The sequence below is a fragment of the Amaranthus tricolor genome, chromosome 10 (genome assembly GCF_026212465.1).
Source record: "Amaranthus tricolor cultivar Red isolate AtriRed21 chromosome 10, ASM2621246v1, whole genome shotgun sequence".
In the NCBI taxonomy this organism is placed as follows: Eukaryota; Viridiplantae; Streptophyta; class Magnoliopsida; order Caryophyllales; family Amaranthaceae; genus Amaranthus; species Amaranthus tricolor.
In genome coordinates this window covers 27,898,789-27,921,268 of record NC_080056.1, presented here as the reverse complement: position 1 = coordinate 27,921,268, position 22,480 = coordinate 27,898,789, and positions in this window count along the sequence as shown.

Below are 22,480 nucleotides of genomic sequence, written 5' to 3'. Positions count from 1 at the left end.
TTGATCATTGTTCCTTGTTCATTCTTCGTTGATCATTGATCCTTGTTCATTCTTCATCGTTCATTCTTCATTGATCATTGATGCTTGTTCATTCTTCATCGTTCATTCTTCATTGATCATTCATCCTTGTTCATTCTTCATCGTTCATTCTTCATTGATCATTGATCCTTGTTCATTCTTCATCGTTCATTCTTCATTGATCATTCATCCTTGTTCATTCTTCATCGCTCATTCTTCACTGATCATTCATGCTTGTTCATTCTTCATCGTTCATTGTTCATTGATCAAAGATCCTTGTTCATTCTTCATCGTTCATTCATCATGGATCATTGATCCTTATTCATTCTTCATCGTTCATTCATCATTGATCATTGATCCTTATTCATTCTTCATCGTTCGTTCTTCATTGATCATTGATCCTTGTTCATTCTTCATCGTTCATTCTTCACTGATCATTGATCCTTGTTCATTCTTCATCGTTCATTCTTCATTGATCATTGGTCCTTGTTCATTCTTCCTCGTTCATTGTTCATTGATCATTGATCCTTGTTCATTCTTCATCATTCATTCATCATGGATCATTGATCCTCATTCATTCTTCATCGTTCATTCTTCATTGATCATTGATCCTTGTTCCTTCTTCATCGTTCATTCATCATTGATCATTGATCCTTATTCATTCTTCATCGTTCATTCATCATTGATCATTGATCCTTATTCATTCTTCATCGTTCGTTCTTCATTGATCATTGATCCTTGTTCATTCTTCATCGTTCATTCTTCACTGATCATTGATCCTTGTTCATTCTTCATCGTTCATTCTTCACTGATCATTGATCCTTGTTCATTCTTCATCGTTCATTCATCATTGATCATTGATCCTTATTCATTCTTCATCGTTCATTCTTCATTGATCATTGATCCTTGTTCATTCTTCATCGTTCATTCATCATTGATCATTAATCCTTATTCATTCTTCATCGTTCATTCTTCATAGATCATTGATTCTTGTTCATTCTCCATCGTTTATTCATCATTGATCATTGATCCTTGTTCATTCTTCATCGTTCATTCTTCATTGATCATTGATCCTTGTTCCTTCTTCATCGTTCATTCATCATTGATCTTTGATCCTTGTTCATTCTTCATCGTTCATTCTTCACTGATCATTAATCCTTGTTCATTCTTCATCGTTCAATGTTCATTATTCATTGATCCTTGTTCATTCTTCATCGTTCATTCTTCATTGATCATTGATTCTTTTTCATTGTTCATCGTTCGTTCTTTATTGATGATTGATCCTTGTTCATTCTTCATCGCTCAATCATCATTGATCATTGATCCTTGTTCATTCTTCATTGATCATTAATCCTTGTTCATTCTTCATCGTTCATTCTTCATTCATCATTGATGCTTGTTCATTCTTCATCGTTCATTCATCATTGATCATTGATCCTTATTCATTCTTCATCGTTCATTCTTCATTGATCATTGATCTTTGTTCATTCTTCATCGTTCGTTCTTCATTGATCATTGATCCTTGTTCATTCTTCATCGTTCATTCTTCACTGATCATTCATCCTTGTTCATTCTTCATCCTTCAATGTTCATTATTCATTGATCCTTTATCATTCTTCATCGTTCATTCTTCATTGATCATTGATCCTTTTTCATTGTTCATCGTTCGTTCTTCATTGATGATTGATCCTTGTTCGTTCTTCATCGTTCATTCTTCACTGATCATTGATCCTTGTTCATTCTTCATCGTTCATTCTTCACTGATCATTGATCCTTGTTCATTCTTCATCGTTTATTCTTCATTGATCATTGATCCTTTTTCATTGTTCATCGTTCGTTCTTCATTGATGATTGATCCTTCTTCATTCTTCATCGTTCATTCTTCACTGATCATTGATCCTCGTTCATTCTTCATCGTTCATTCCTCATCGTTCATTCTTCACTGATCATTTATCCTTGTTCATTCTTCATCGTTCATTCATCATTGATCATTGATCGTTATTCATTCTTCATCGTTCATTCTTCATTGATCAATTATTCTTGTACATTCTTAATCGTTCATTTTTCATTGATCATTGATCCTTATTCATTCTTCATTGATCATTGATCCTTGTTCATTCTTCCTCGTTCATTGTTCATTGATCATTGATCCTTGTTCATTCTTCATCGTTCATTCATCATGGATCATTGATCCTCGTTCATTCTTCATCGTTCATTCTTCATTGATAATTGATCCTTGTTCCTTCTTCATCGTTCATTCATCATTGATCATTGATCCTTGTTCATTCTTCATCGTTCATTCTTCACTGATCATTGATCCTTGTTCATTCTTCATCGTTCAATTTTCATTATTCATTGATCCTTGTTCATTCTTCATCGTTCATTCTTCATTGATCATTGATCCTTTTTCATTGTTCATCGTTCGTTCTTCGTTGATAATTGAACCTTGTTCATTCTTCATCGCTGAATCATCATTGATCATTGTTCCTTGTTCATTCTTCGTTGATCATTGATCCTTGTTCATTCTTCATCGTTCATTCTTCATTGATCATTCATCCTTGTTCATTCTTCATCGTTCATTCTTCATTGATCATTGATCCTTGTTCATTCTTCATCGTTCATTCTTCATTGATCATTCATCCTTGTTCATTCTTCATCGCTCATTCTTCACTGATCATTCATGCTTGTTCATTCTTCATCGTTCATTGTTCATTGATCAAAGATCCTTGTTCATTCTTCATCGTTCATTCATCATGGATCATTGATCCTTATTCATTCTTCATCGTTCATTCATCATTGATCATTGATCCTTATTCATTCTTCATCGTTCGTTCTTCATTGATCATTGATCCTTGTTCATTCTTCATCGTTCATTCTTCACTGATCATTGATCCTTGTTCATTCTTCATCGTTCATTCTTCATTGATCATTGATCCTTGTTCATTCTTCCTCGTTCATTGTTCATTGATCATTGATCCTTGTTCATTCTTCATCGTTCATTCATCATGGATCATTGATCCTCGTTCATTCTTCATCGTTCATTCTTCATTGATCATTGATCCTTGTTCATTCTTCATCGTTCATTCTTCACTGATCATTGATCCTTGTTCATTCTTCATCGTTCAATTTTAATTATTCATTGATCCTTGTTCATTCTTCATCGTTCATTCTTCATTGATCATTGATCCTTTTTCATTGTTCATCGTTCGTTCTTCATTGATAATTGAACCTTGTTCATTCTTCATCGCTGAATCATCATTGATCATTGTTCCTTGTTCATTCTTCGTTGATCATTGATCCTTGTTCATTCTTCATCGTTCATTCTTCATTGATCATTGATGCTTGTTCATTCTTCATCGTTCATTCTTCATTGATCATTCATCCTTGTTCATTCTTCATCGTTCATTCTTCATTGATCATTGATCCTTGTTCATTCTTCATCGTTCATTCTTCATTGATCATTCATCCTTGTTCATTCTTCATCGCTCATTCTTCACTGATCATTCATGCTTGTTCATTCTTCATCGTTCATTGTTCATTGATCAAAGATCCTTGTTCATTCTTCATCGTTCATTCATCATTGATCATTGATCCTTATTCATTCTTCATCGTTCATTCATCATTGATCATTGATCCTTATTCATTCTTCATCGTTCGTTCTTCATTGATCATTGATCCTTGTTCATTCTTCATCGTTCATTCTTCACTGATCATTGATCCTTGTTCATTCTTCATCGTTCATTCTTCACTGATCATTGATCCTTGTTCATTCTTCATCGTTCATTCATCATTGATCATTGATCCTTATTCATTCTTCATCGTTCATTCTTCATTGATCATTGATCCTTGTTCATTCTTCATCGTTCATTCATCATTGATCATTAATCCTTATTCATTCTTCATCGTTCATTCTTCATAGATCATTGATTCTTGTTCATTCTCCATGGTTTATTCATCATTGATCATTGATCCTTGTTCATTCTTCATCGTTTATTCTTCATTGATCATTGATCCTTGTTCCTTCTTCATCGTTCATTCATCATTGATCTTTGATCCTTGTTCATTCTTCATCGTTCATTCTTCACTGATCATTAATCCTTGTTCATTCTTCATCGTTCAATGTTCATTATTCATTGATCCTTGTTCATTCTTCATCGTTCATTCTTCATTGATCATTGATTCTTTTTCATTGTTCATCGTTCGTTCTTTATTGATGATTGATCCTTGTTCATTCTTCATCGCTCAATCATCATTGATCATTTATCCTTGTTCATTCTTCATTGATCATTAATCCTTGTTCATTCTTCATCGTTCATTCTTCATTGATCATTGATGCTTGTTCATTCTTCATCGTTCATTCATCATTGATCATTGATCCTTATTCATTCTTCATCGTTCATTCTTCATTGATCATTGATCTTTGTTCATTCTTCATCGTTCGTTCTTCATTGATCATTGATCCTTGTTCATTCTTCATCGTTCATTCTTCACTGATCATTCATCCTTGTTCATTCTTCATCCTTCAATGTTCATTATTCATTGATCCTTTATCATTCTTCATCGTTCATTCTTCATTGATCATTGATCCTTTTTCATTGTTCATCGTTCGTTCTTCATTGATGATTGATCCTTGTTCGTTCTTCATCGTTCATTCTTCACTGATCATTGATCCTTGTTCATTCTTCATCGTTCATTCTTCACTGATCATTGATCCTTGTTCATTCTTCATCGTTTATTCTTCATTGATCATTGATCCTTTTTCATTGTTCATCGTTCGTTCTTCATTGATGATTGATCCTTCTTCATTCTTCATCGTTCATTCTTCACTGATCATTGATCCTCGTTCATTCTTCATCGTTCATTCTTCATTGATCATTGATCCTTGTTCATTCTTCATCGTTCATTCTTCACTTATCATTGATCCTTGTTCATTCTTCATCGTTCAATTTTAATTATTCATTGATCCTTGTTCATTCTTCATCGTTCATTCTTCATTGATCATTGATCCTTTTTCATTGTTCATCGTTCGTTCTTCATTGATAATTGAACCTTGTTCATTCTTCATCGCTGAATCATCATTGATCATTGTTCCTTGTTCATTCTTCGTTGATCATTGATCCTTGTTCATTCTTCATCGTTCATTCTTCATTGATCATTGATGCTTGTTCATTCTTCATCGTTCATTCTTCATTGATCATTCATCCTTGTTCATTCTTCATCGTTCATTCTTCATTGATCATTGATCCTTGTTCATTCTTCATCGTTCATTCTTCATTGATCATTCATCCTTGTTCATTCTTCATCGCTCATTCTTCACTGATCATTCATGCTTGTTCATTCTTCATCGTTCATTGTTCATTGATCAAAGATCCTTGTTCATTCTTCATCGTTCATTCATCATTGATCATTGATCCTTATTCATTCTTCATCGTTCATTCATCATTGATCATTGATCCTTATTCATTCTTCATCGTTCGTTCTTCATTGATCATTGATCCTTGTTCATTCTTCATCGTTCATTCTTCACTGATCATTGATCCTTGTTCATTCTTCATCGTTCATTCTTCACTGATCATTGATCCTTGTTCATTCTTCATCGTTCATTCATCATTGATCATTGATCCTTATTCATTCTTCATCGTTCATTCTTCATTGATCATTGATCCTTGTTCATTCTTCATCGTTCATTCATCATTGATCATTAATCCTTATTCATTCTTCATCGTTCATTCTTCATAGATCATTGATTCTTGTTCATTCTCCATCGTTTATTCATCATTGATCATTGATCCTTGTTCATTCTTCATCGTTTATTCTTCATTGATCATTGATCCTTGTTCCTTCTTCATCGTTCATTCATCATTGATCTTTGATCCTTGTTCATTCTTCATCGTTCATTCTTCACTGATCATTAATCCTTGTTCATTCTTCATCGTTCAATGTTCATTATTCATTGATCCTTGTTCATTCTTCATTGATCATTGATTCTTTTTCATTGTTCATCGTTCGTTCTTTATTGATGATTGATCCTTGTTCATTCTTCATCGCTCAATCATCATTGATCATTTATCCTTGTTCATTCTTCATTGATCATTAATCCTTGTTCATTCTTCATCGTTCATTCTTCATTGATCATTGATGCTTGTTCATTCATCATTGATCATTGATCCTTATTCATTCTTCATCGTTCATTCTTCATTGATCATTGATCTTTGTTCATTCTTCATCGTTCGTTCTTCATTGATCATTGATCCTTGTTCATTCTTCATCGTTCATTCTTCACTGATCATTCATCCTTGTTCATTCTTCATCCTTCAATGTTCATTATTCATTGATCCTTTATCATTCTTCATCGTTCATTCTTCATTGATCATTGATCCTTTTTCATTGTTCATCGTTCGTTCTTCATTGATGATTGATCCTTGTTCGTTCTTCATCGTTCATTCTTCACTGATCATTGATCCTTGTTCATTCTTCATCGTTCATTCTTCACTGATCATTGATCCTTGTTCATTCTTCATCGTTTATTCTTCATTGATCATTGATCCTTTTTCATTGTTCATCGTTCGTTCTTCATTGATGATTGATCCTTCTTCATTCTTCATCGTTCATTCTTCACTGATCATTGATCCTCGTTCATTCTTCATCGTTCATTCTTCATTGATCATTGATCCTTGTTCATTCTTCATCGTTCATTCTTCACTGATCATTGATCCTTGTTCATTCTTCATCGTTCAATTTTAATTATTCATTGATCCTTGTTCATTCTTCATCGTTCATTCTTCATTGATCATTGATCCTTTTTCATTGTTCATCGTTCGTTCTTCATTGATAATTGAACCTTGTTCATTCTTCATCGCTGAATCATCATTGATCATTGTTCCTTGTTCATTCTTCGTTGATCATTGATCCTTGTTCATTCTTCATCGTTCATTCTTCATTGATCATTGATGCTTGTTCATTCTTCATCGTTCATTCTTCATTGATCATTCATCCTTGTTCATTCTTCATCGTTCATTCTTCATTGATCATTGATCCTTGTTCATTCTTCATCGTTCATTCTTCATTGATCATTCATCCTTGTTCATTCTTCATCGCTCATTCTTCACTGATCATTCATGCTTGTTCATTCTTCATCGTTCATTGTTCATTGATCAAAGATCCTTGTTCATTCTTCATCGTTCATTCATCATTGATCATTGATCCTTATTCATTCTTCATCGTTCATTCATCATTGATCATTGATCCTTATTCATTCTTCATCGTTCGTTCTTCATTGATCATTGATCCTTGTTCATTCTTCATCGTTCATTCTTCACTGATCATTGATCCTTGTTCATTCTTCATCGTTCATTCTTCACTGATCATTGATCCTTGTTCATTCTTCATCGTTCATTCATCATTGATCATTGATCCTTTTTCATTCTTCATCGTTCATTCTTCATTGATCATTGATCCTTGTTCATTCTTCATCGTTCATTCATCATTGATCATTAATCCTTATTCATTCTTCATCGTTCATTCTTCATAGATCATTGATTCTTGTTCATTCTCCATCGTTTATTCATCATTGATCATTGATCCTTGTTCATTCTTCATCGTTCATTCTTCATTGATCATTGATCCTTGTTCCTTCTTCATCGTTCATTCATCATTGATCTTTGATCCTTGTTCATTCTTCATCGTTCATTCTTCACTGATCATTAATCCTTGTTCATTCTTCATCGTTCAATGTTCATTATTCATTGATCCTTGTTCATTCTTCATCGTTCATTCTTCATTGATCATTGATTCTTTTTCATTGTTCATCGTTCGTTCTTTATTGATGATTGATCCTTGTTCATTCTTCATCGCTCAATCATCATTGATCATTGATCCTTGTTCATTCTTCATTGATCATTAATCCTTGTTCATTCTTCATCGTTCATTCTTCATTCATCATTGATGCTTGTTCATTCTTCATCGTTCATTCATCATTGATCATTGATCCTTATTCATTCTTCATCGTTCATTCTTCATTGATCATTGATCTTTGTTCATTCTTCATCGTTCGTTCTTCATTGATCATTGATCCTTGTTCATTCTTCATCGTTCATTCTTCACTGATCATTCATCCTTGTTCATTCTTCATCCTTCAATGTTCATTATTCATTGATCCTTTATCATTCTTCATCGTTCATTCTTCATTGATCATTGATCCTTTTTCATTGTTCATCGTTCGTTCTTCATTGATGATTGATCCTTGTTCGTTCTTCATCGTTCATTCTTCACTGATCATTGATCCTTGTTCATTCTTCATCGTTCATTCTTCACTGATCATTGATCCTTGTTCATTCTTCATCGTTTATTCTTCATTGATCATTGATCCTTTTTCATTGTTCATCGTTCGTTCTTCATTGATGATTGATCCTTCTTCATTCTTCATCGTTCATTCTTCACTGATCATTGATCCTCGTTCATTCTTCATCGTTCATTCCTCATCGTTCATTCTTCACTGATCATTTATCCTTGTTCATTCTTCATCGTTCATTCATCATTGATCATTGATCGTTATTCATTCTTCATCGTTCATTCTTCATTGATCATTGATGCTTGTTCATTCTTCATCGTTCATTCATCATTGATCATTGATCCTTATTCATTCTTCATCGTTCATTCTTCATTGATCATTGATCTTTGTTCATTCTTCATCGTTCGTTCTTCATTGATCATTGATCCTTGTTCATTCTTCATCGTTCATTCTTCACTGATCATCCATCCTTGTTCATTCTTCATCCTTCAATGTTCATTATTCATTGATCCTTTATCATTCTTCATCGTTCATTCTTCATTGATCATTGATCCTTTTTCATTGTTCATCGTTCGTTCTTCATTGATGATTGATCCTTGTTCGTTCTTCATCGTTCATTCTTCACTGATCATTGATCCTTGTTCATTCTTCATCGTTCATTCTTCACTGATCATTGATCCTTGTTCATTCTTCATCGTTCATTCATCATTGATCATTGATCCTTATTCATTCTTCATCGTTCATTCTTCATTGATCATTGATCCTTGTTCATTCTTCATCGTTCATTCATCATTGATCATTAATCCTTATTCATTCTTCATCGTTCATTCTTCATAGATCATTGATTCTTGTTCATTCTCCATCGTTTATTCATCATTGATCATTGATCCTTGTTCATTCTTCATCGTTTATTCTTCATTGATCATTGATCCTTGTTCCTTCTTCATCGTTCATTCATCATTGATCTTTGATCCTTGTTCATTCTTCATCGTTCATTCTTCACTGATCATTAATCCTTGTTCATTCTTCATCGTTCAATGTTCATTATTCATTGATCCTTGTTCATTCTTCATCGTTCATTCTTCATTGATCATTGATTCTTTTTCATTGTTCATCGTTCGTTCTTTATTGATGATTGATCCTTGTTCATTCTTCATCGCTCAATCATCATTGATCATTTATCCTTGTTCATTCTTCATTGATCATTAATCCTTGTTCATTCTTCATCGTTCATTCTTCATTGATCATTGATGCTTGTTCATTCATCATTGATCATTGATCCTTATTCATTCTTCATCGTTCATTCTTCATTGATCATTGATCTTTGTTCATTCTTCATCGTTCGTTCTTCATTGATCATTGATCCTTGTTCATTCTTCATCGTTCATTCTTCACTGATCATTCATCCTTGTTCATTCTTCATCCTTCAATGTTCATTATTCATTGATCCTTTATCATTCTTCATCGTTCATTCTTCATTGATCATTGATCCTTTTTCATTGTTCATCGTTCGTTCTTCATTGATGATTGATCCTTGTTCGTTCTTCATCGTTCATTCTTCACTGATCATTGATCCTTGTTCATTCTTCATCGTTCATTCTTCACTGATCATTGATCCTTGTTCATTCTTCATCGTTTATTCTTCATTGATCATTGATCCTTTTTCATTGTTCATCGTTCGTTCTTCATTGATGATTGATCCTTCTTCATTCTTCATCGTTCATTCTTCACTGATCATTGATCCTCGTTCATTCTTCATCGTTCATTCTTCATTGATCATTGATCCTTGTTCATTCTTCATCGTTCATTCTTCACTGATCATTGATCCTTGTTCATTCTTCATCGTTCAATTTTAATTATTCATTGATCCTTGTTCATTCTTCATCGTTCATTCTTCATTGATCATTGATCCTTTTTCATTGTTCATCGTTCGTTCTTCATTGATAATTGAACCTTGTTCATTCTTCATCGCTGAATCATCATTGATCATTGTTCCTTGTTCATTCTTCGTTGATCATTGATCCTTGTTCATTCTTCATCGTTCATTCTTCATTGATCATTGATGCTTGTTCATTCTTCATCGTTCATTCTTCATTGATCATTCATCCTTGTTCATTCTTCATCGTTCATTCTTCATTGATCATTGATCCTTGTTCATTCTTCATCGTTCATTCTTCATTGATCATTCATCCTTGTTCATTCTTCATCGCTCATTCTTCACTGATCATTCATGCTTGTTCATTCTTCATCGTTCATTGTTCATTGATCAAAGATCCTTGTTCATTCTTCATCGTTCATTCATCATTGATCATTGATCCTTATTCATTCTTCATCGTTCATTCATCATTGATCATTGATCCTTATTCATTCTTCATCGTTCGTTCTTCATTGATCATTGATCCTTGTTCATTCTTCATCGTTCATTCTTCACTGATCATTGATCCTTGTTCATTCTTCATCGTTCATTCTTCACTGATCATTGATCCTTGTTCATTCTTCATCGTTCATTCATCATTGATCATTGATCCTTATTCATTCTTCATCGTTCATTCTTCATTGATCATTGATCCTTGTTCATTCTTCATCGTTCATTCATCATTGATCATTAATCCTTATTCATTCTTCATCGTTCATTCTTCATAGATCATTGATTCTTGTTCATTCTCCATCGTTTATTCATCATTGATCATTGATCCTTGTTCATTCTTCATCGTTTATTCTTCATTGATCATTGATCCTTGTTCCTTCTTCATCGTTCATTCATCATTGATCTTTGATCCTTGTTCATTCTTCATCGTTCATTCTTCACTGATCATTAATCCTTGTTCATTCTTCATCGTTCAATGTTCATTATTCATTGATCCTTGTTCATTCTTCATCGTTCATTCTTCATTGATCATTGATTCTTTTTCATTGTTCATCGTTCGTTCTTTATTGATGATTGATCCTTGTTCATTCTTCATCGCTCAATCATCATTGATCATTTATCCTTGTTCATTCTTCATTGATCATTAATCCTTGTTCATTCTTCATCGTTCATTCTTCATTGATCATTGATGCTTGTTCATTCTTCATCGTTCATTCATCATTGATCATTGATCCTTATTCATTCTTCATCGTTCATTCTTCATTGATCATTGATCTTTGTTCATTCTTCATCGTTCGTTCTTCATTGATCATTGATCCTTGTTCATTCTTCATCGTTCATTCTTCACTGATCATTCATCCTTGTTCATTCTTCATCCTTCAATGTTCATTATTCATTGATCCTTTATCATTCTTCATCGTTCATTCTTCATTGATCATTGATCCTTTTTCATTGTTCATCGTTCGTTCTTCATTGATGATTGATCCTTGTTCGTTCTTCATCGTTCATTCTTCACTGATCATTGATCCTTGTTCATTCTTCATCGTTCATTCTTCACTGATCATTGATCCTTGTTCATTCTTCATCGTTTATTCTTCATTGATCATTGATCCTTTTTCATTGTTCATCGTTCGTTCTTCATTGATGATTGATCCTTCTTCATTCTTCATCGTTCATTCTTCACTGATCATTGATCCTCGTTCATTCTTCATCGTTCATTCCTCATCGTTCATTCTTCACTGATCATTTATCCTTGTTCATTCTTCATCGTTCATTCATCATTGATCATTGATCGTTATTCATTCTTCATCGTTCATTCTTCATTGATCAATTATTCTTGTACATTCTTAATCGTTCATTTTTCATTGATCATTGATCCTTATTCATTCTTCATTGATCATTGATCCTTGTTCATTCTTCCTCGTTCATTGTTCATTGATCATTGATCCTTGTTCATTCTTCATCGTTCATTCATCATGGATCATTGATCCTCGTTCATTCTTCATCGTTCATTCTTCATTGATAATTGATCCTTGTTCCTTCTTCATCGTTCATTCATCATTGATCATTGATCCTTGTTCATTCTTCATCGTTCATTCTTCACTGATCATTGATCCTTGTTCATTCTTCATCGTTCATTCTTCATTGATCATTGGTCCTTGTTCATTCTTCCTCGTTCATTGTTCATTGATCATTCATCATTGATCATTGATCCTTGTTCATTCTTCATCGTTCATTCTTTACTGATCATTGATCCTTGTTCATTCTTCATCGTTCATTCTTCACTGATCATTGATCCTTGTTCATTCTTCATCGTTCATTCATCATTGATCATTGATCCTTATTCATTCTTCATCGTTCATTCTTCATTGATCATTGATCCTTGTTCATTCTTCATCGTTCATTCATCATTGATCATTAATCCTTATTCATTCTTCATCGTTCATTCTTCATAGATCATTGATTCTTGTTCATTCTCCATCGTTCATTCATCATTGATGATTGATCCTTGTTCCTTCTTCATCGTTCATTCATCATTGATCATTGATCCTTGTTCATTCTTCATCGTTCATTCTTCACTGATCATTGATCCTTGTTCATTCTTCATCGTTCATTCTTCACTGATCATTGATCCTTGTTCATTCTTCATCGTTCATTCATCATTGATCATTGATCCTTATTCATTCTTCATCGTTCATTCTTCATTGATCATTGATCCTTGTTCATTCTTCATCGTTCATTCATCATTGATCATTAATCCTTATTCATTCTTCATCGTTCATTCTTCATAGATCATTGATTCTTGTTCATTCTCCATCGTTCATTCATCATTGATCATTGATCCTTGTTCATTCTTAATCGTTCATTCTTCATTGATCATTGATCCTTGTTCCTTCTTCATCGTTCATTCGTCATTGATCATTGATCCTTGTTCATTCTTCATCGTTCATTCTTCACTGATCATTAATCCTTGTTCATTCTTCATCGTTCAATGTTCATTATTCATTGATCCTTGTTCATTCTTCATCGTTCATTCTTCATTGATCATTGATCCTTTTTCATTGTTCATCGTTCGTTCTTCGTTGATAATTGAACCTTGTTCATTCTTCATCGCTGAATCATCATTGATCATTGTTCCTTGTTCATTCTTCGTTGATCATTGATCCTTGTTCATTCTTCATCGTTCATTCTTCATTGATCATTGATGCTTGTTCATTCTTCATCGTTCATTCTTCATTGATCATTCATCCTTGTTCATTCTTCATCGTTCATTCTTCATTGATCATTGATCCTTGTTCATTCTTCATCGTTCATTCTTCATTGATCATTCATCCTTGTTCATTCTTCATCGCTCATTCTTCACTGATCATTCATGCTTGTTCATTCTTCATCGTTCATTGTTCATTGATCAAAGATCCTTGTTCATTCTTCATCGTTCATTCATCATGGATCATTGATCCTTATTCATTCTTCATCGTTCATTCATCATTGATCATTGATCCTTATTCATTCTTCATCGTTCGTTCTTCATTGATCATTGATCCTTGTTCATTCTTCATCGTTCATTCTTCACTGATCATTGATCCTTGTTCATTCTTCATCGTTCATTCTTCACTGATCATTGATCCTTGTTCATTCTTCATCGTTCATTCATCATTGATCATTGATCCTTATTCATTCTTCATCGTTCATTCTTCATTGATCATTGATCCTTGTTCATTCTTCATCGTTCATTCATCATTGATCATTAATCCTTATTCATTCTTCATCGTTCATTCTTCATAGATCATTGATTCTTGTTCATTCTCCATCGTTCATTCATCATTGATCATTGATCCTTGTTCATTCTTAATCGTTCATTCTTCATTGATCATTGATCCTTGTTCCTTCTTCATCGTTCATTCGTCATTGATCATTGATCCTTGTTCATTCTTCATCGTTCATTCTTCACTGATCATTAATCCTTGTTCATTCTTCATCGTTCAATGTTCATTATTCATTGATCCTTGTTCATTCTTCATCGTTCATTCTTCATTGATCATTGATCCTTTTTCATTGTTCATCGTTCGTTCTTTATTGATGATTGATCCTTGTTCATTCTTCATCGCTCAATCATCATTGATCATTGATCCTTGTTCATTCTTCATTGATCATTAATCCTTGTTCATTCCTCATCGTTCATTCTTCATTGATCATTGATGCTTGTTCATTCTTCATCGTTCATTCTTCATTGATCATTCATGCTTGTTCATTCTTCATCGTTCAGTCTTCATTGATCATTGATCCTTGTTCATTCTTCATCGTTCATTCTTCATTGATCATTCATCCTTGTTCATTCTTCATCGTTCATTCATCATTGATCATTGATCCTTGTTCATTCTTCATCGTTCATTCTTCACTGATCATTAATCCTTGTTCATTCTTCATCGTTCAATGTTCATTATTCATTGATCCTTGTTCATTCTTCATCGTTCATTATTCATTGATCATTGATCCTTTTTCATTGTTCATTGTTCGTTCTTTATTAATGATTGATCCTTGTTCATTCTTCATCGCTCAATCATCATTGATCATTGATCCTTGTTCATTCTTCATTGATCATTAATCCTTGTTCATTCTTCATCGTTCATTCTTCATTGATCATTAATCCTTTTTCATTGTTCATCGTTCGTTCTTCATTGATGATTGATCCTTGTTCATTCTTCATTGATCATTGATCCTTGTTCATTCTTCATCGTTGATTAATCATTGATCATTGATATTTGTTCATTCTTCATCGTTCATTCATCATTGATCATTGATCCTTGTTCATTCTTTATCGTTTATTCTTCATGATCATTGATCCTTGTTCATTCTTCATCGTTCATTCTTCATTGATCATTGCTGCTTGTTCATGCTTCTTAGTTCATTGTTCATTGATCATTGATCCTTGTTCATTCTTCATCGTTCATTCTTCACTGATCATTGATCCTTGTTCATTCTTCATCGTTCATTCATCATTGATCATTGATCCTTATTCATTCTTCATCGTTCATTCTTCATTGATCATTGATCCTTGTTCATTCTTCATCGTTCATTCATCATTGATCATTAATCCTTATTCATTCTTCATCGTTCATTCTTCATAGATCATTGATTCTTGTTCATTCTCCATCGTTCATTCATCATTGATCATTGATCCTTGTTCATTCTTCATCGTTCATTCTTCATTGATCATTGATCCTTGTTCCTTCTTCATCGTTCATTCGTCATTGATCATTGATCCTTGTTCATTCTTCATCGTTCATTCTTCACTGATCATTAATCCTTGTTCATTCTTCATCGTTCAATGTTCATTATTCATTGATCCTTGTTCATTCTTCATCGTTCATTCTTCATTGATCATTGATCCTTTTTCATTGTTCATCGTTCGTTCTTTATTGATGATTGATCCTTGTTCATTCTTCATCGCTCAATCATCATTGATCATTGATCCTTGTTCATTCTTCATTGATCATTAATCCTTGTTCATTCCTCATCGTTCATTCTTCATTGATCATTGATGCTTGTTCATTCTTCATCGTTCATTCTTCATTGATCATTCATGCTTGTTCATTCTTCATCGTTCAGTCTTCATTGATCATTGATCCTTGTTCATTCTTCATCGTTCATTCTTCATTGATCATTCATCCTTGTTCATTCTTCATCGTTCATTCATCATTGATCATTGATCCTTGTTCATTCTTCATCGTTCATTCTTCACTGATCATTAATCCTTGTTCATTCTTCATTCTTCATCGTTCAATGTTCATTATTCATTGATCCTTGTTCATTCTTCATCGTTCATTATTCATTGATCATTGATCCTTTTTCATTGTTCATTGTTCGTTCTTTATTAATGATTGATCCTTGTTCATTCTTCATCGCTCAATCATCATTGATCATTGATCCTTGTTCATTCTTCATTGATCATTAATCCTTGTTCATTCTTCATCGTTCATTCTTCATTGATCATTGATCCTTTTTCATTGTTCATCGTTCGTTCTTCATTGATGATTGATCCTTGTTCATTCTTCATTGATCATTGATCCTTGTTCATTCTTCATCGTTGATTAATCATTGATCATTGATACTTGTTCATTCTTCATCGTTCATTCATCATTGATCATTGATCCTTGTTCATTCTTCATCGTTTATTCTTCATTGATCATTGATCCTTGTTCATTCTTCATCGTTCATTCTTCATTGATCATTGCTGCTTGTTCATGCTTCTTAGTTCATTGTTCATTGATCATTGATCCTTGTTCATTCTTCATCGTTCATTCATCATTGATCATTGATGCTTGTTCATTCTTCATAGTTCATTGTTCATTGATCATTGATCCTTGTTCATTCTTCATCGTTCATTCATCATTGATCATTGATCCTTATTCATTCTTCATCGTTCATTCTTCATTGATCATTGATCTTTGTTCATTCTTCATCGTTCGTTCTTAATTGATCATAGATCCTTGTTCATTCTTCATCGTTCATTCTTCACTGATCATTGATCCTTGTTCATTCTTCATCCTTCCATGTTCATTATTCATTGATCCTTTATCATTCTTCATCGTTCATTCTTCATTGATCATTGATCCTTTTTCATTGTTCATCGTTCGTTCTTCATTGATGATTGATCCTTGTTCGTTCTTCATCGTTCATTCTTCACTGATCATTGATCCTTGTTCATTCTTCATCGTTCATTCTTCACTGATCATTGATCCTTGTTCATTCTTCATCGTTTATTCTTCATTGATCATTGATCCTTTTTCATTGTTCATCGTTCGTTCTTCATTGATGATTGATCCTTCTTCATTCTTCACTGAACATTGATCCTTGTTCATTCTTCATCGTTCATTCTTCACTGATCATTTATCCTTGTTCATTCTTCATCGTTCATTCATCATTGATCATTGATCGTTACTCATTCTTCATCGTTCATTCTTCATTGATCAATTATTCTTGTACATTCTTCATCGTTCATTTTTCATTAATCGTTGATCCTTATTCATTCTTCATCGTTCATTCTTCATTGATCATTGATCCTTGTTCATTCTTCATCGTTCATTGTTCATTGATCATTGATCCTTGTTCATTCTTCATCGTTCATTCATCATGGATCATTGATCCTCGTTCATTCTTCATCGTTCATTCTTCACTGATCATTTATCCTTGTTAATTCTTCATCGTTCATTCATCATTGATCATTGATCGTTATTCATTCTTCATCGTTCATTCTTCATTGATCAATTATTCTTGTACATTCTTCATCGTTCATTTTTCATTGATCATTGATCCTTATTCATTCTTCATCGTTCATTCTTCATTGATCATTGATCCTTGTTCATTCTTCATCGTTCATTGTTCATTGATCATTGATCCTTGTTCATTCTTCATCGTTCATTCATCATGGATCATTGATCCTCGTTCATTCTTCATCGTTCATTCTTCATTGATCATTGATCCTTGTTCCTTCTTCATCGTTCATTCATCATTGATCATTGATCCTTGTTCATTCTTCATCGTTCATTCTTCACTGATCATTGATCCTTGTTCATTCTTCATCGTTCAATTTTCATTATTCATTGATCCTTGTTCATTCTTCATCGTTCATTCTTCATTGATCATTGATCCTTTTTCATTGTTCATCGTTCGTTCTTCATTGATGATTGAACCTTGTTCATTCTTCATCGCTCAATCATCATTGATCATTGTTCCTTGTTCATTCTTCGTTGATCATTGATCCTTGTTCATTCTTCATCGTTCATTCTTCATTGATCATTCATCCTTGTTCATTCTTTATCGTTCATTCTTCATTGATCATTGATCCTTGTTCATTCTTCATCGTTCATTCTTCATTGATCATTCATCCTTGTTCATTCTTCATCGCTCATTCTTCACTGTTCATTCATGCTTGTTCATTCTTCGTCGTTCATTGTTCATTGATCAAAGATCCTTGTTCATTATTCATCGTTCATTCATCATTGATCATTGATCCTTATTCATTCTTCATCGTTCATTCATCATTGATCATTGATCCTTATTCATTCTTCATCGTTCATTCTTCATTGATCATTGATCCTTGTTCATTCTTCATCGTTCATTCATCATTGATCATTGATCCATATTCATTCTTCATCGTTCATTCTTCATAGATCATTGATTCTTGTTCATTCTTCATCGTTCATTCTTCATTGATCATTGATCCTTATTCATTCTTCATCGTTCATTCTTCATTGATCATTGATCCTTGTTCATTCTTCATCGTTCATTGTTCATTGATCATTGATCCTTGTTCATTCTCCATCGTTCATTCATCATTGATCATTGATCCTTGTTCATTCTTCATCGTTCATTCTTCATTGATCATTGATCCTTGTTCCTTCTTCATCGTTCATTCATCATTGGTCATTGATCCTTGTTCATTCTTCATCGTTCATTCTTCACTGATCATTAATCCTTGTTCATTCTTCATCGTTCAATGTTCATCATTCATTGATCCTTGTTCATTCTTCATCGTTCATTCATCATTGATCATTGATCCTTATTCATTCTTCATCGTTCATTCATCATTGATCATTGATCCTTATTCATTCTTCATCGTTCATTTTTCATTGATCATTGATCCTTGTTCATTCTTCATCGTTCATTCATCATTGATCATTGATCCATATTCATTCTTCATCGTTCATTCTTCATAGATCATTGATTCTTGTTCATTCTTCATCGTTCATTCTTCATTGATCATTGATCCTTATTCATTCTTCATCGTTCATTCTTCATTGATCATTGATCCTTGTTCATTCTTCATCGTTCATTGTTCATTGATCATTGATCCTTGTTCATTCTCCATCGTTCATTCATCATTGATCATTGATCCTTGTTCATTCTTCATCGTTCATTCTTCATTGATCATTGATCCTTGTTCCTTCTTCATCGTGCATTCATCATTGGTCATTGATCCTTGTTCATTCTTCATCGTTCATTCTTCACTGATCATTAATCCTTGTTCATTCTTCATCGTTCAATGTTCATCATTCATTGATCCTTGTTCATTCTTCATCGTTCATTCTTCATTGATCATTGATCCTTTTTCATTGTTCATCGTTCCTTCTTTATTGATGATTGATCCTTGTTCATTCTTAATCGCCCAATCATCATTGATCATTGATCCTTGTTCATTCTTCATTGATCATTAATCCTTGTTCATTCTTCATCATTCATTCTTCATTGATCATTGATGCTTGTTCATTCTTCATCATTCATTCTTCATTGATCATTCATCCTTGTTCATTCTTCATCGTTCGGTCTTCATTGATCATTGATCCTTGTTCATTCTTCATCGTTCATTCTTCATTGATCATTCATCCTTGTTCATTCTTCATCGTTCATTCATCATTGATCATTGATCCTTGTTCATTCTTTTTCTAAGAAGGGGAGTTTGCACCATGTTTGATATGGTGCAGGTCTTAAACAGAACCAAATATGCTTGGTTCAAATTTGAATGAACATGCTTAAGGTCTATCCCGTGATTGAGCAACCAATTATATCAGAATGTGTGCATTCTGAAGTGAACAAGCAGGAATTCAAAACGTTAATCAATGAATTGTTCAATTCATCATCAACTCAGCATATGAGCACAAGCTGCTGTCCTTGAAGATATGTATGAAGATGTAAACCATCATGAGCATGAAGATGTAAACCATCATGAACATCCCAGAGAAACTAGCATATCTGATAGAAATGGCCAAGAACAGAAGACAGCAGCAACAGAAGAACAGAACAGCAACAGAAGATCAGCTTCAGAACAGCACAGCAACAGAACTAGCGACCAGGCTATCTTGCACGACACTTGGAGACCGAACCTATGCATCCAGGACCTGGGATAAAGTGGAAATGGAATCTTGGCACTAGGATCTAGCCATCAAGGGCCTAGGACCATGCTAACAATCCACCACTAACTCTAGAAGCTTTGCTGAAGGTGGGCTGCTCGTCAGTTTTCAAATCAGAATTTGTTTCAAGTTTTTGTTCATTCTGTTTTCTGTTTTAAGTGCCATGTATTAGCACGTGCGTTTTTAAATAAGGCTTGTGACTTTTTTAGCCGTGATGTTTGTTGAGAACTCTATATAAGGAGAGTCTCACTTGTGTAATTCATAACTCATATTCAATAGTTCAGTTTCATTTCTTAAAATCAGTTTGCAAGCATTGAAATTTCTCTCTTCCTTTTCCTTGTGTGTTTGAGTGTTCGTTAATTCATCCGGCCAAAACAAAGAGAGTGTGGAACACTCCTGAACTTTAGATTGTGGAATAATCTATAGTGTAACCCTTTGGTCGTGAGTGGAACTCAGGGAGAGGGCAAGGGAAGTATCCAATAACGGTGAGTGAAGCCTAAGAAAGGACCCCTTGTGGCTGACCGGGAAATCAAGAATTGTTTTCTTGGGTGCATTGTGGTGTGTTTGTGCGTGTTTCCGCGAAGGTATTGTCATCCTTAAGGATTAAGGGTGATTGAGTGCAGATTGGTGAGTCCCGAGGGCCCAATCTTGGTGCAAATTGATATCAGAGCGTATGTTACGAGAGGGCACATTACACCATTGTTGAAGAACAAGCTGCACAGGAAAATCAGAGAATTTCAGATTTCTGTCAGATTTTAAGATCTGAAACTTGATCGTTTTGGAGGATGTTTTGTGGGATTTTTTTGAAAACTGTTTTTATAAAATATCCTTCATTGAGTTGGCGAACGTTTGGATTTTTAATTATTGAATTTGGTGGAGTAATGAAGGAGATATGCATGTTTCTCTACAGACTGCGAAAAATTGATCAGTTCAAGGCACCTTGGTAAGTAGTCTTCGAAAACCTATCAAGATTCCTTTCTTTGGCCTTCATTTTCCATAACATTATCAGTCACTATTATATATTCATTAAACCACATCATTTGTGCACTCTTTCATACATTTTATAGGTTTCTTGAAATACCTATTCAGGGTGTTGTTGAAAAATACAGAATAGTTGAAATATCTTTTGTCTTCTGTATTTTATCTCTTCATCCTTCATTTTTGAGTCTTTTTCATCAATTATTTTTTTCACATTGATTCATTTTGAGTCTAGTTTTTGGTGAGTCTTGTGGTGTAGTCATTGGAGTTGTGGAAAAAAAGATGCGCAAGTGTTTTTGACCAAAGGTCACAGAAACAGTTCAGACTGTATGTGTGTAGTAAAATTTGATTTGTGATTAAACCACACAATAGTTTTGAGTAATTTCAATTTTGGGTGTTAGTAGACATCTTGGGGTGTGTTTTCACCAAGTTTTATCAAAAGTAAAGGTGGTTTGATTGGGTTCACAGTAGTGAAAGTTGAGCACACAGATTCTGAAATTGTGCTGACTGGTTCTGTTTGTTTCTGTTTTGTGCACAATCCTCTCCAAACCTTTGTTTCTTTTCTTTTCTTTTCTTTCCTTATCTCAACCTTTATTGAGTCTAGAAGATGAAATCATCAAAAGTAAACTTAGACAACTACATCGCATTTGACAAAATGGAACATGCATTAGAGGATAAAATCAAGCTACAATCATTGGAGGATCAGGAAGCCAAACTGATAGAAGCAAAGGAGATGTGTGAACAATTTGGGTATTGGGTGCAAGCTGATATGTTGCATGAACAGTTGAGGAATGTTTGGGGTCAAATATATGAGTTGAAGATGGCAATGTGTTTTGCTCATGACAAGAGAATGTTTCAAAAAAAATTACAAAGGCGACATGGTGATTCAAAGATAGTGATTGTTCATGAGTATGATCCTTATTCTAAACCACCTAGGATTGTATTTGAGATCATTCCCAAGCATGTTGAGGAGCAAACATCATTGGCTCTTTCTCATGATGATATTCAAGAATCAAATAACGAAGTAGTTGTTAAAGCACCTTGTGACGAGGTTGTTGAAGATTTTGAAGAAGTGGTTGAAAAACCTTGTGGTGAGAGTCTTAAAGATCTTGAAGAGGTTGTTGAGACAATTTGCATGGAGGATGCTGGTTCTACAATAGAGTGCTTTGAAGTGATTGATTCTCATTCAAAATGTGAGGATAATTTACAAGTTGTGCAAACTAGGAAGCATGAGTTTGTTAAGGTGGATTTTGTGCTTGAAAAATCACCTTTAAGGAATTATGTTCATATGGATAGATTTGTTGAGTTTAACCCTACGAAAATTCGAGGTCGAAGTTTTTCTAAGAAGGGGAGGATGCAACAAGTTGATGGTTGCCTTGGTAATACTAGCAAGCTAATCTTCTTGGTAAGCTTGTT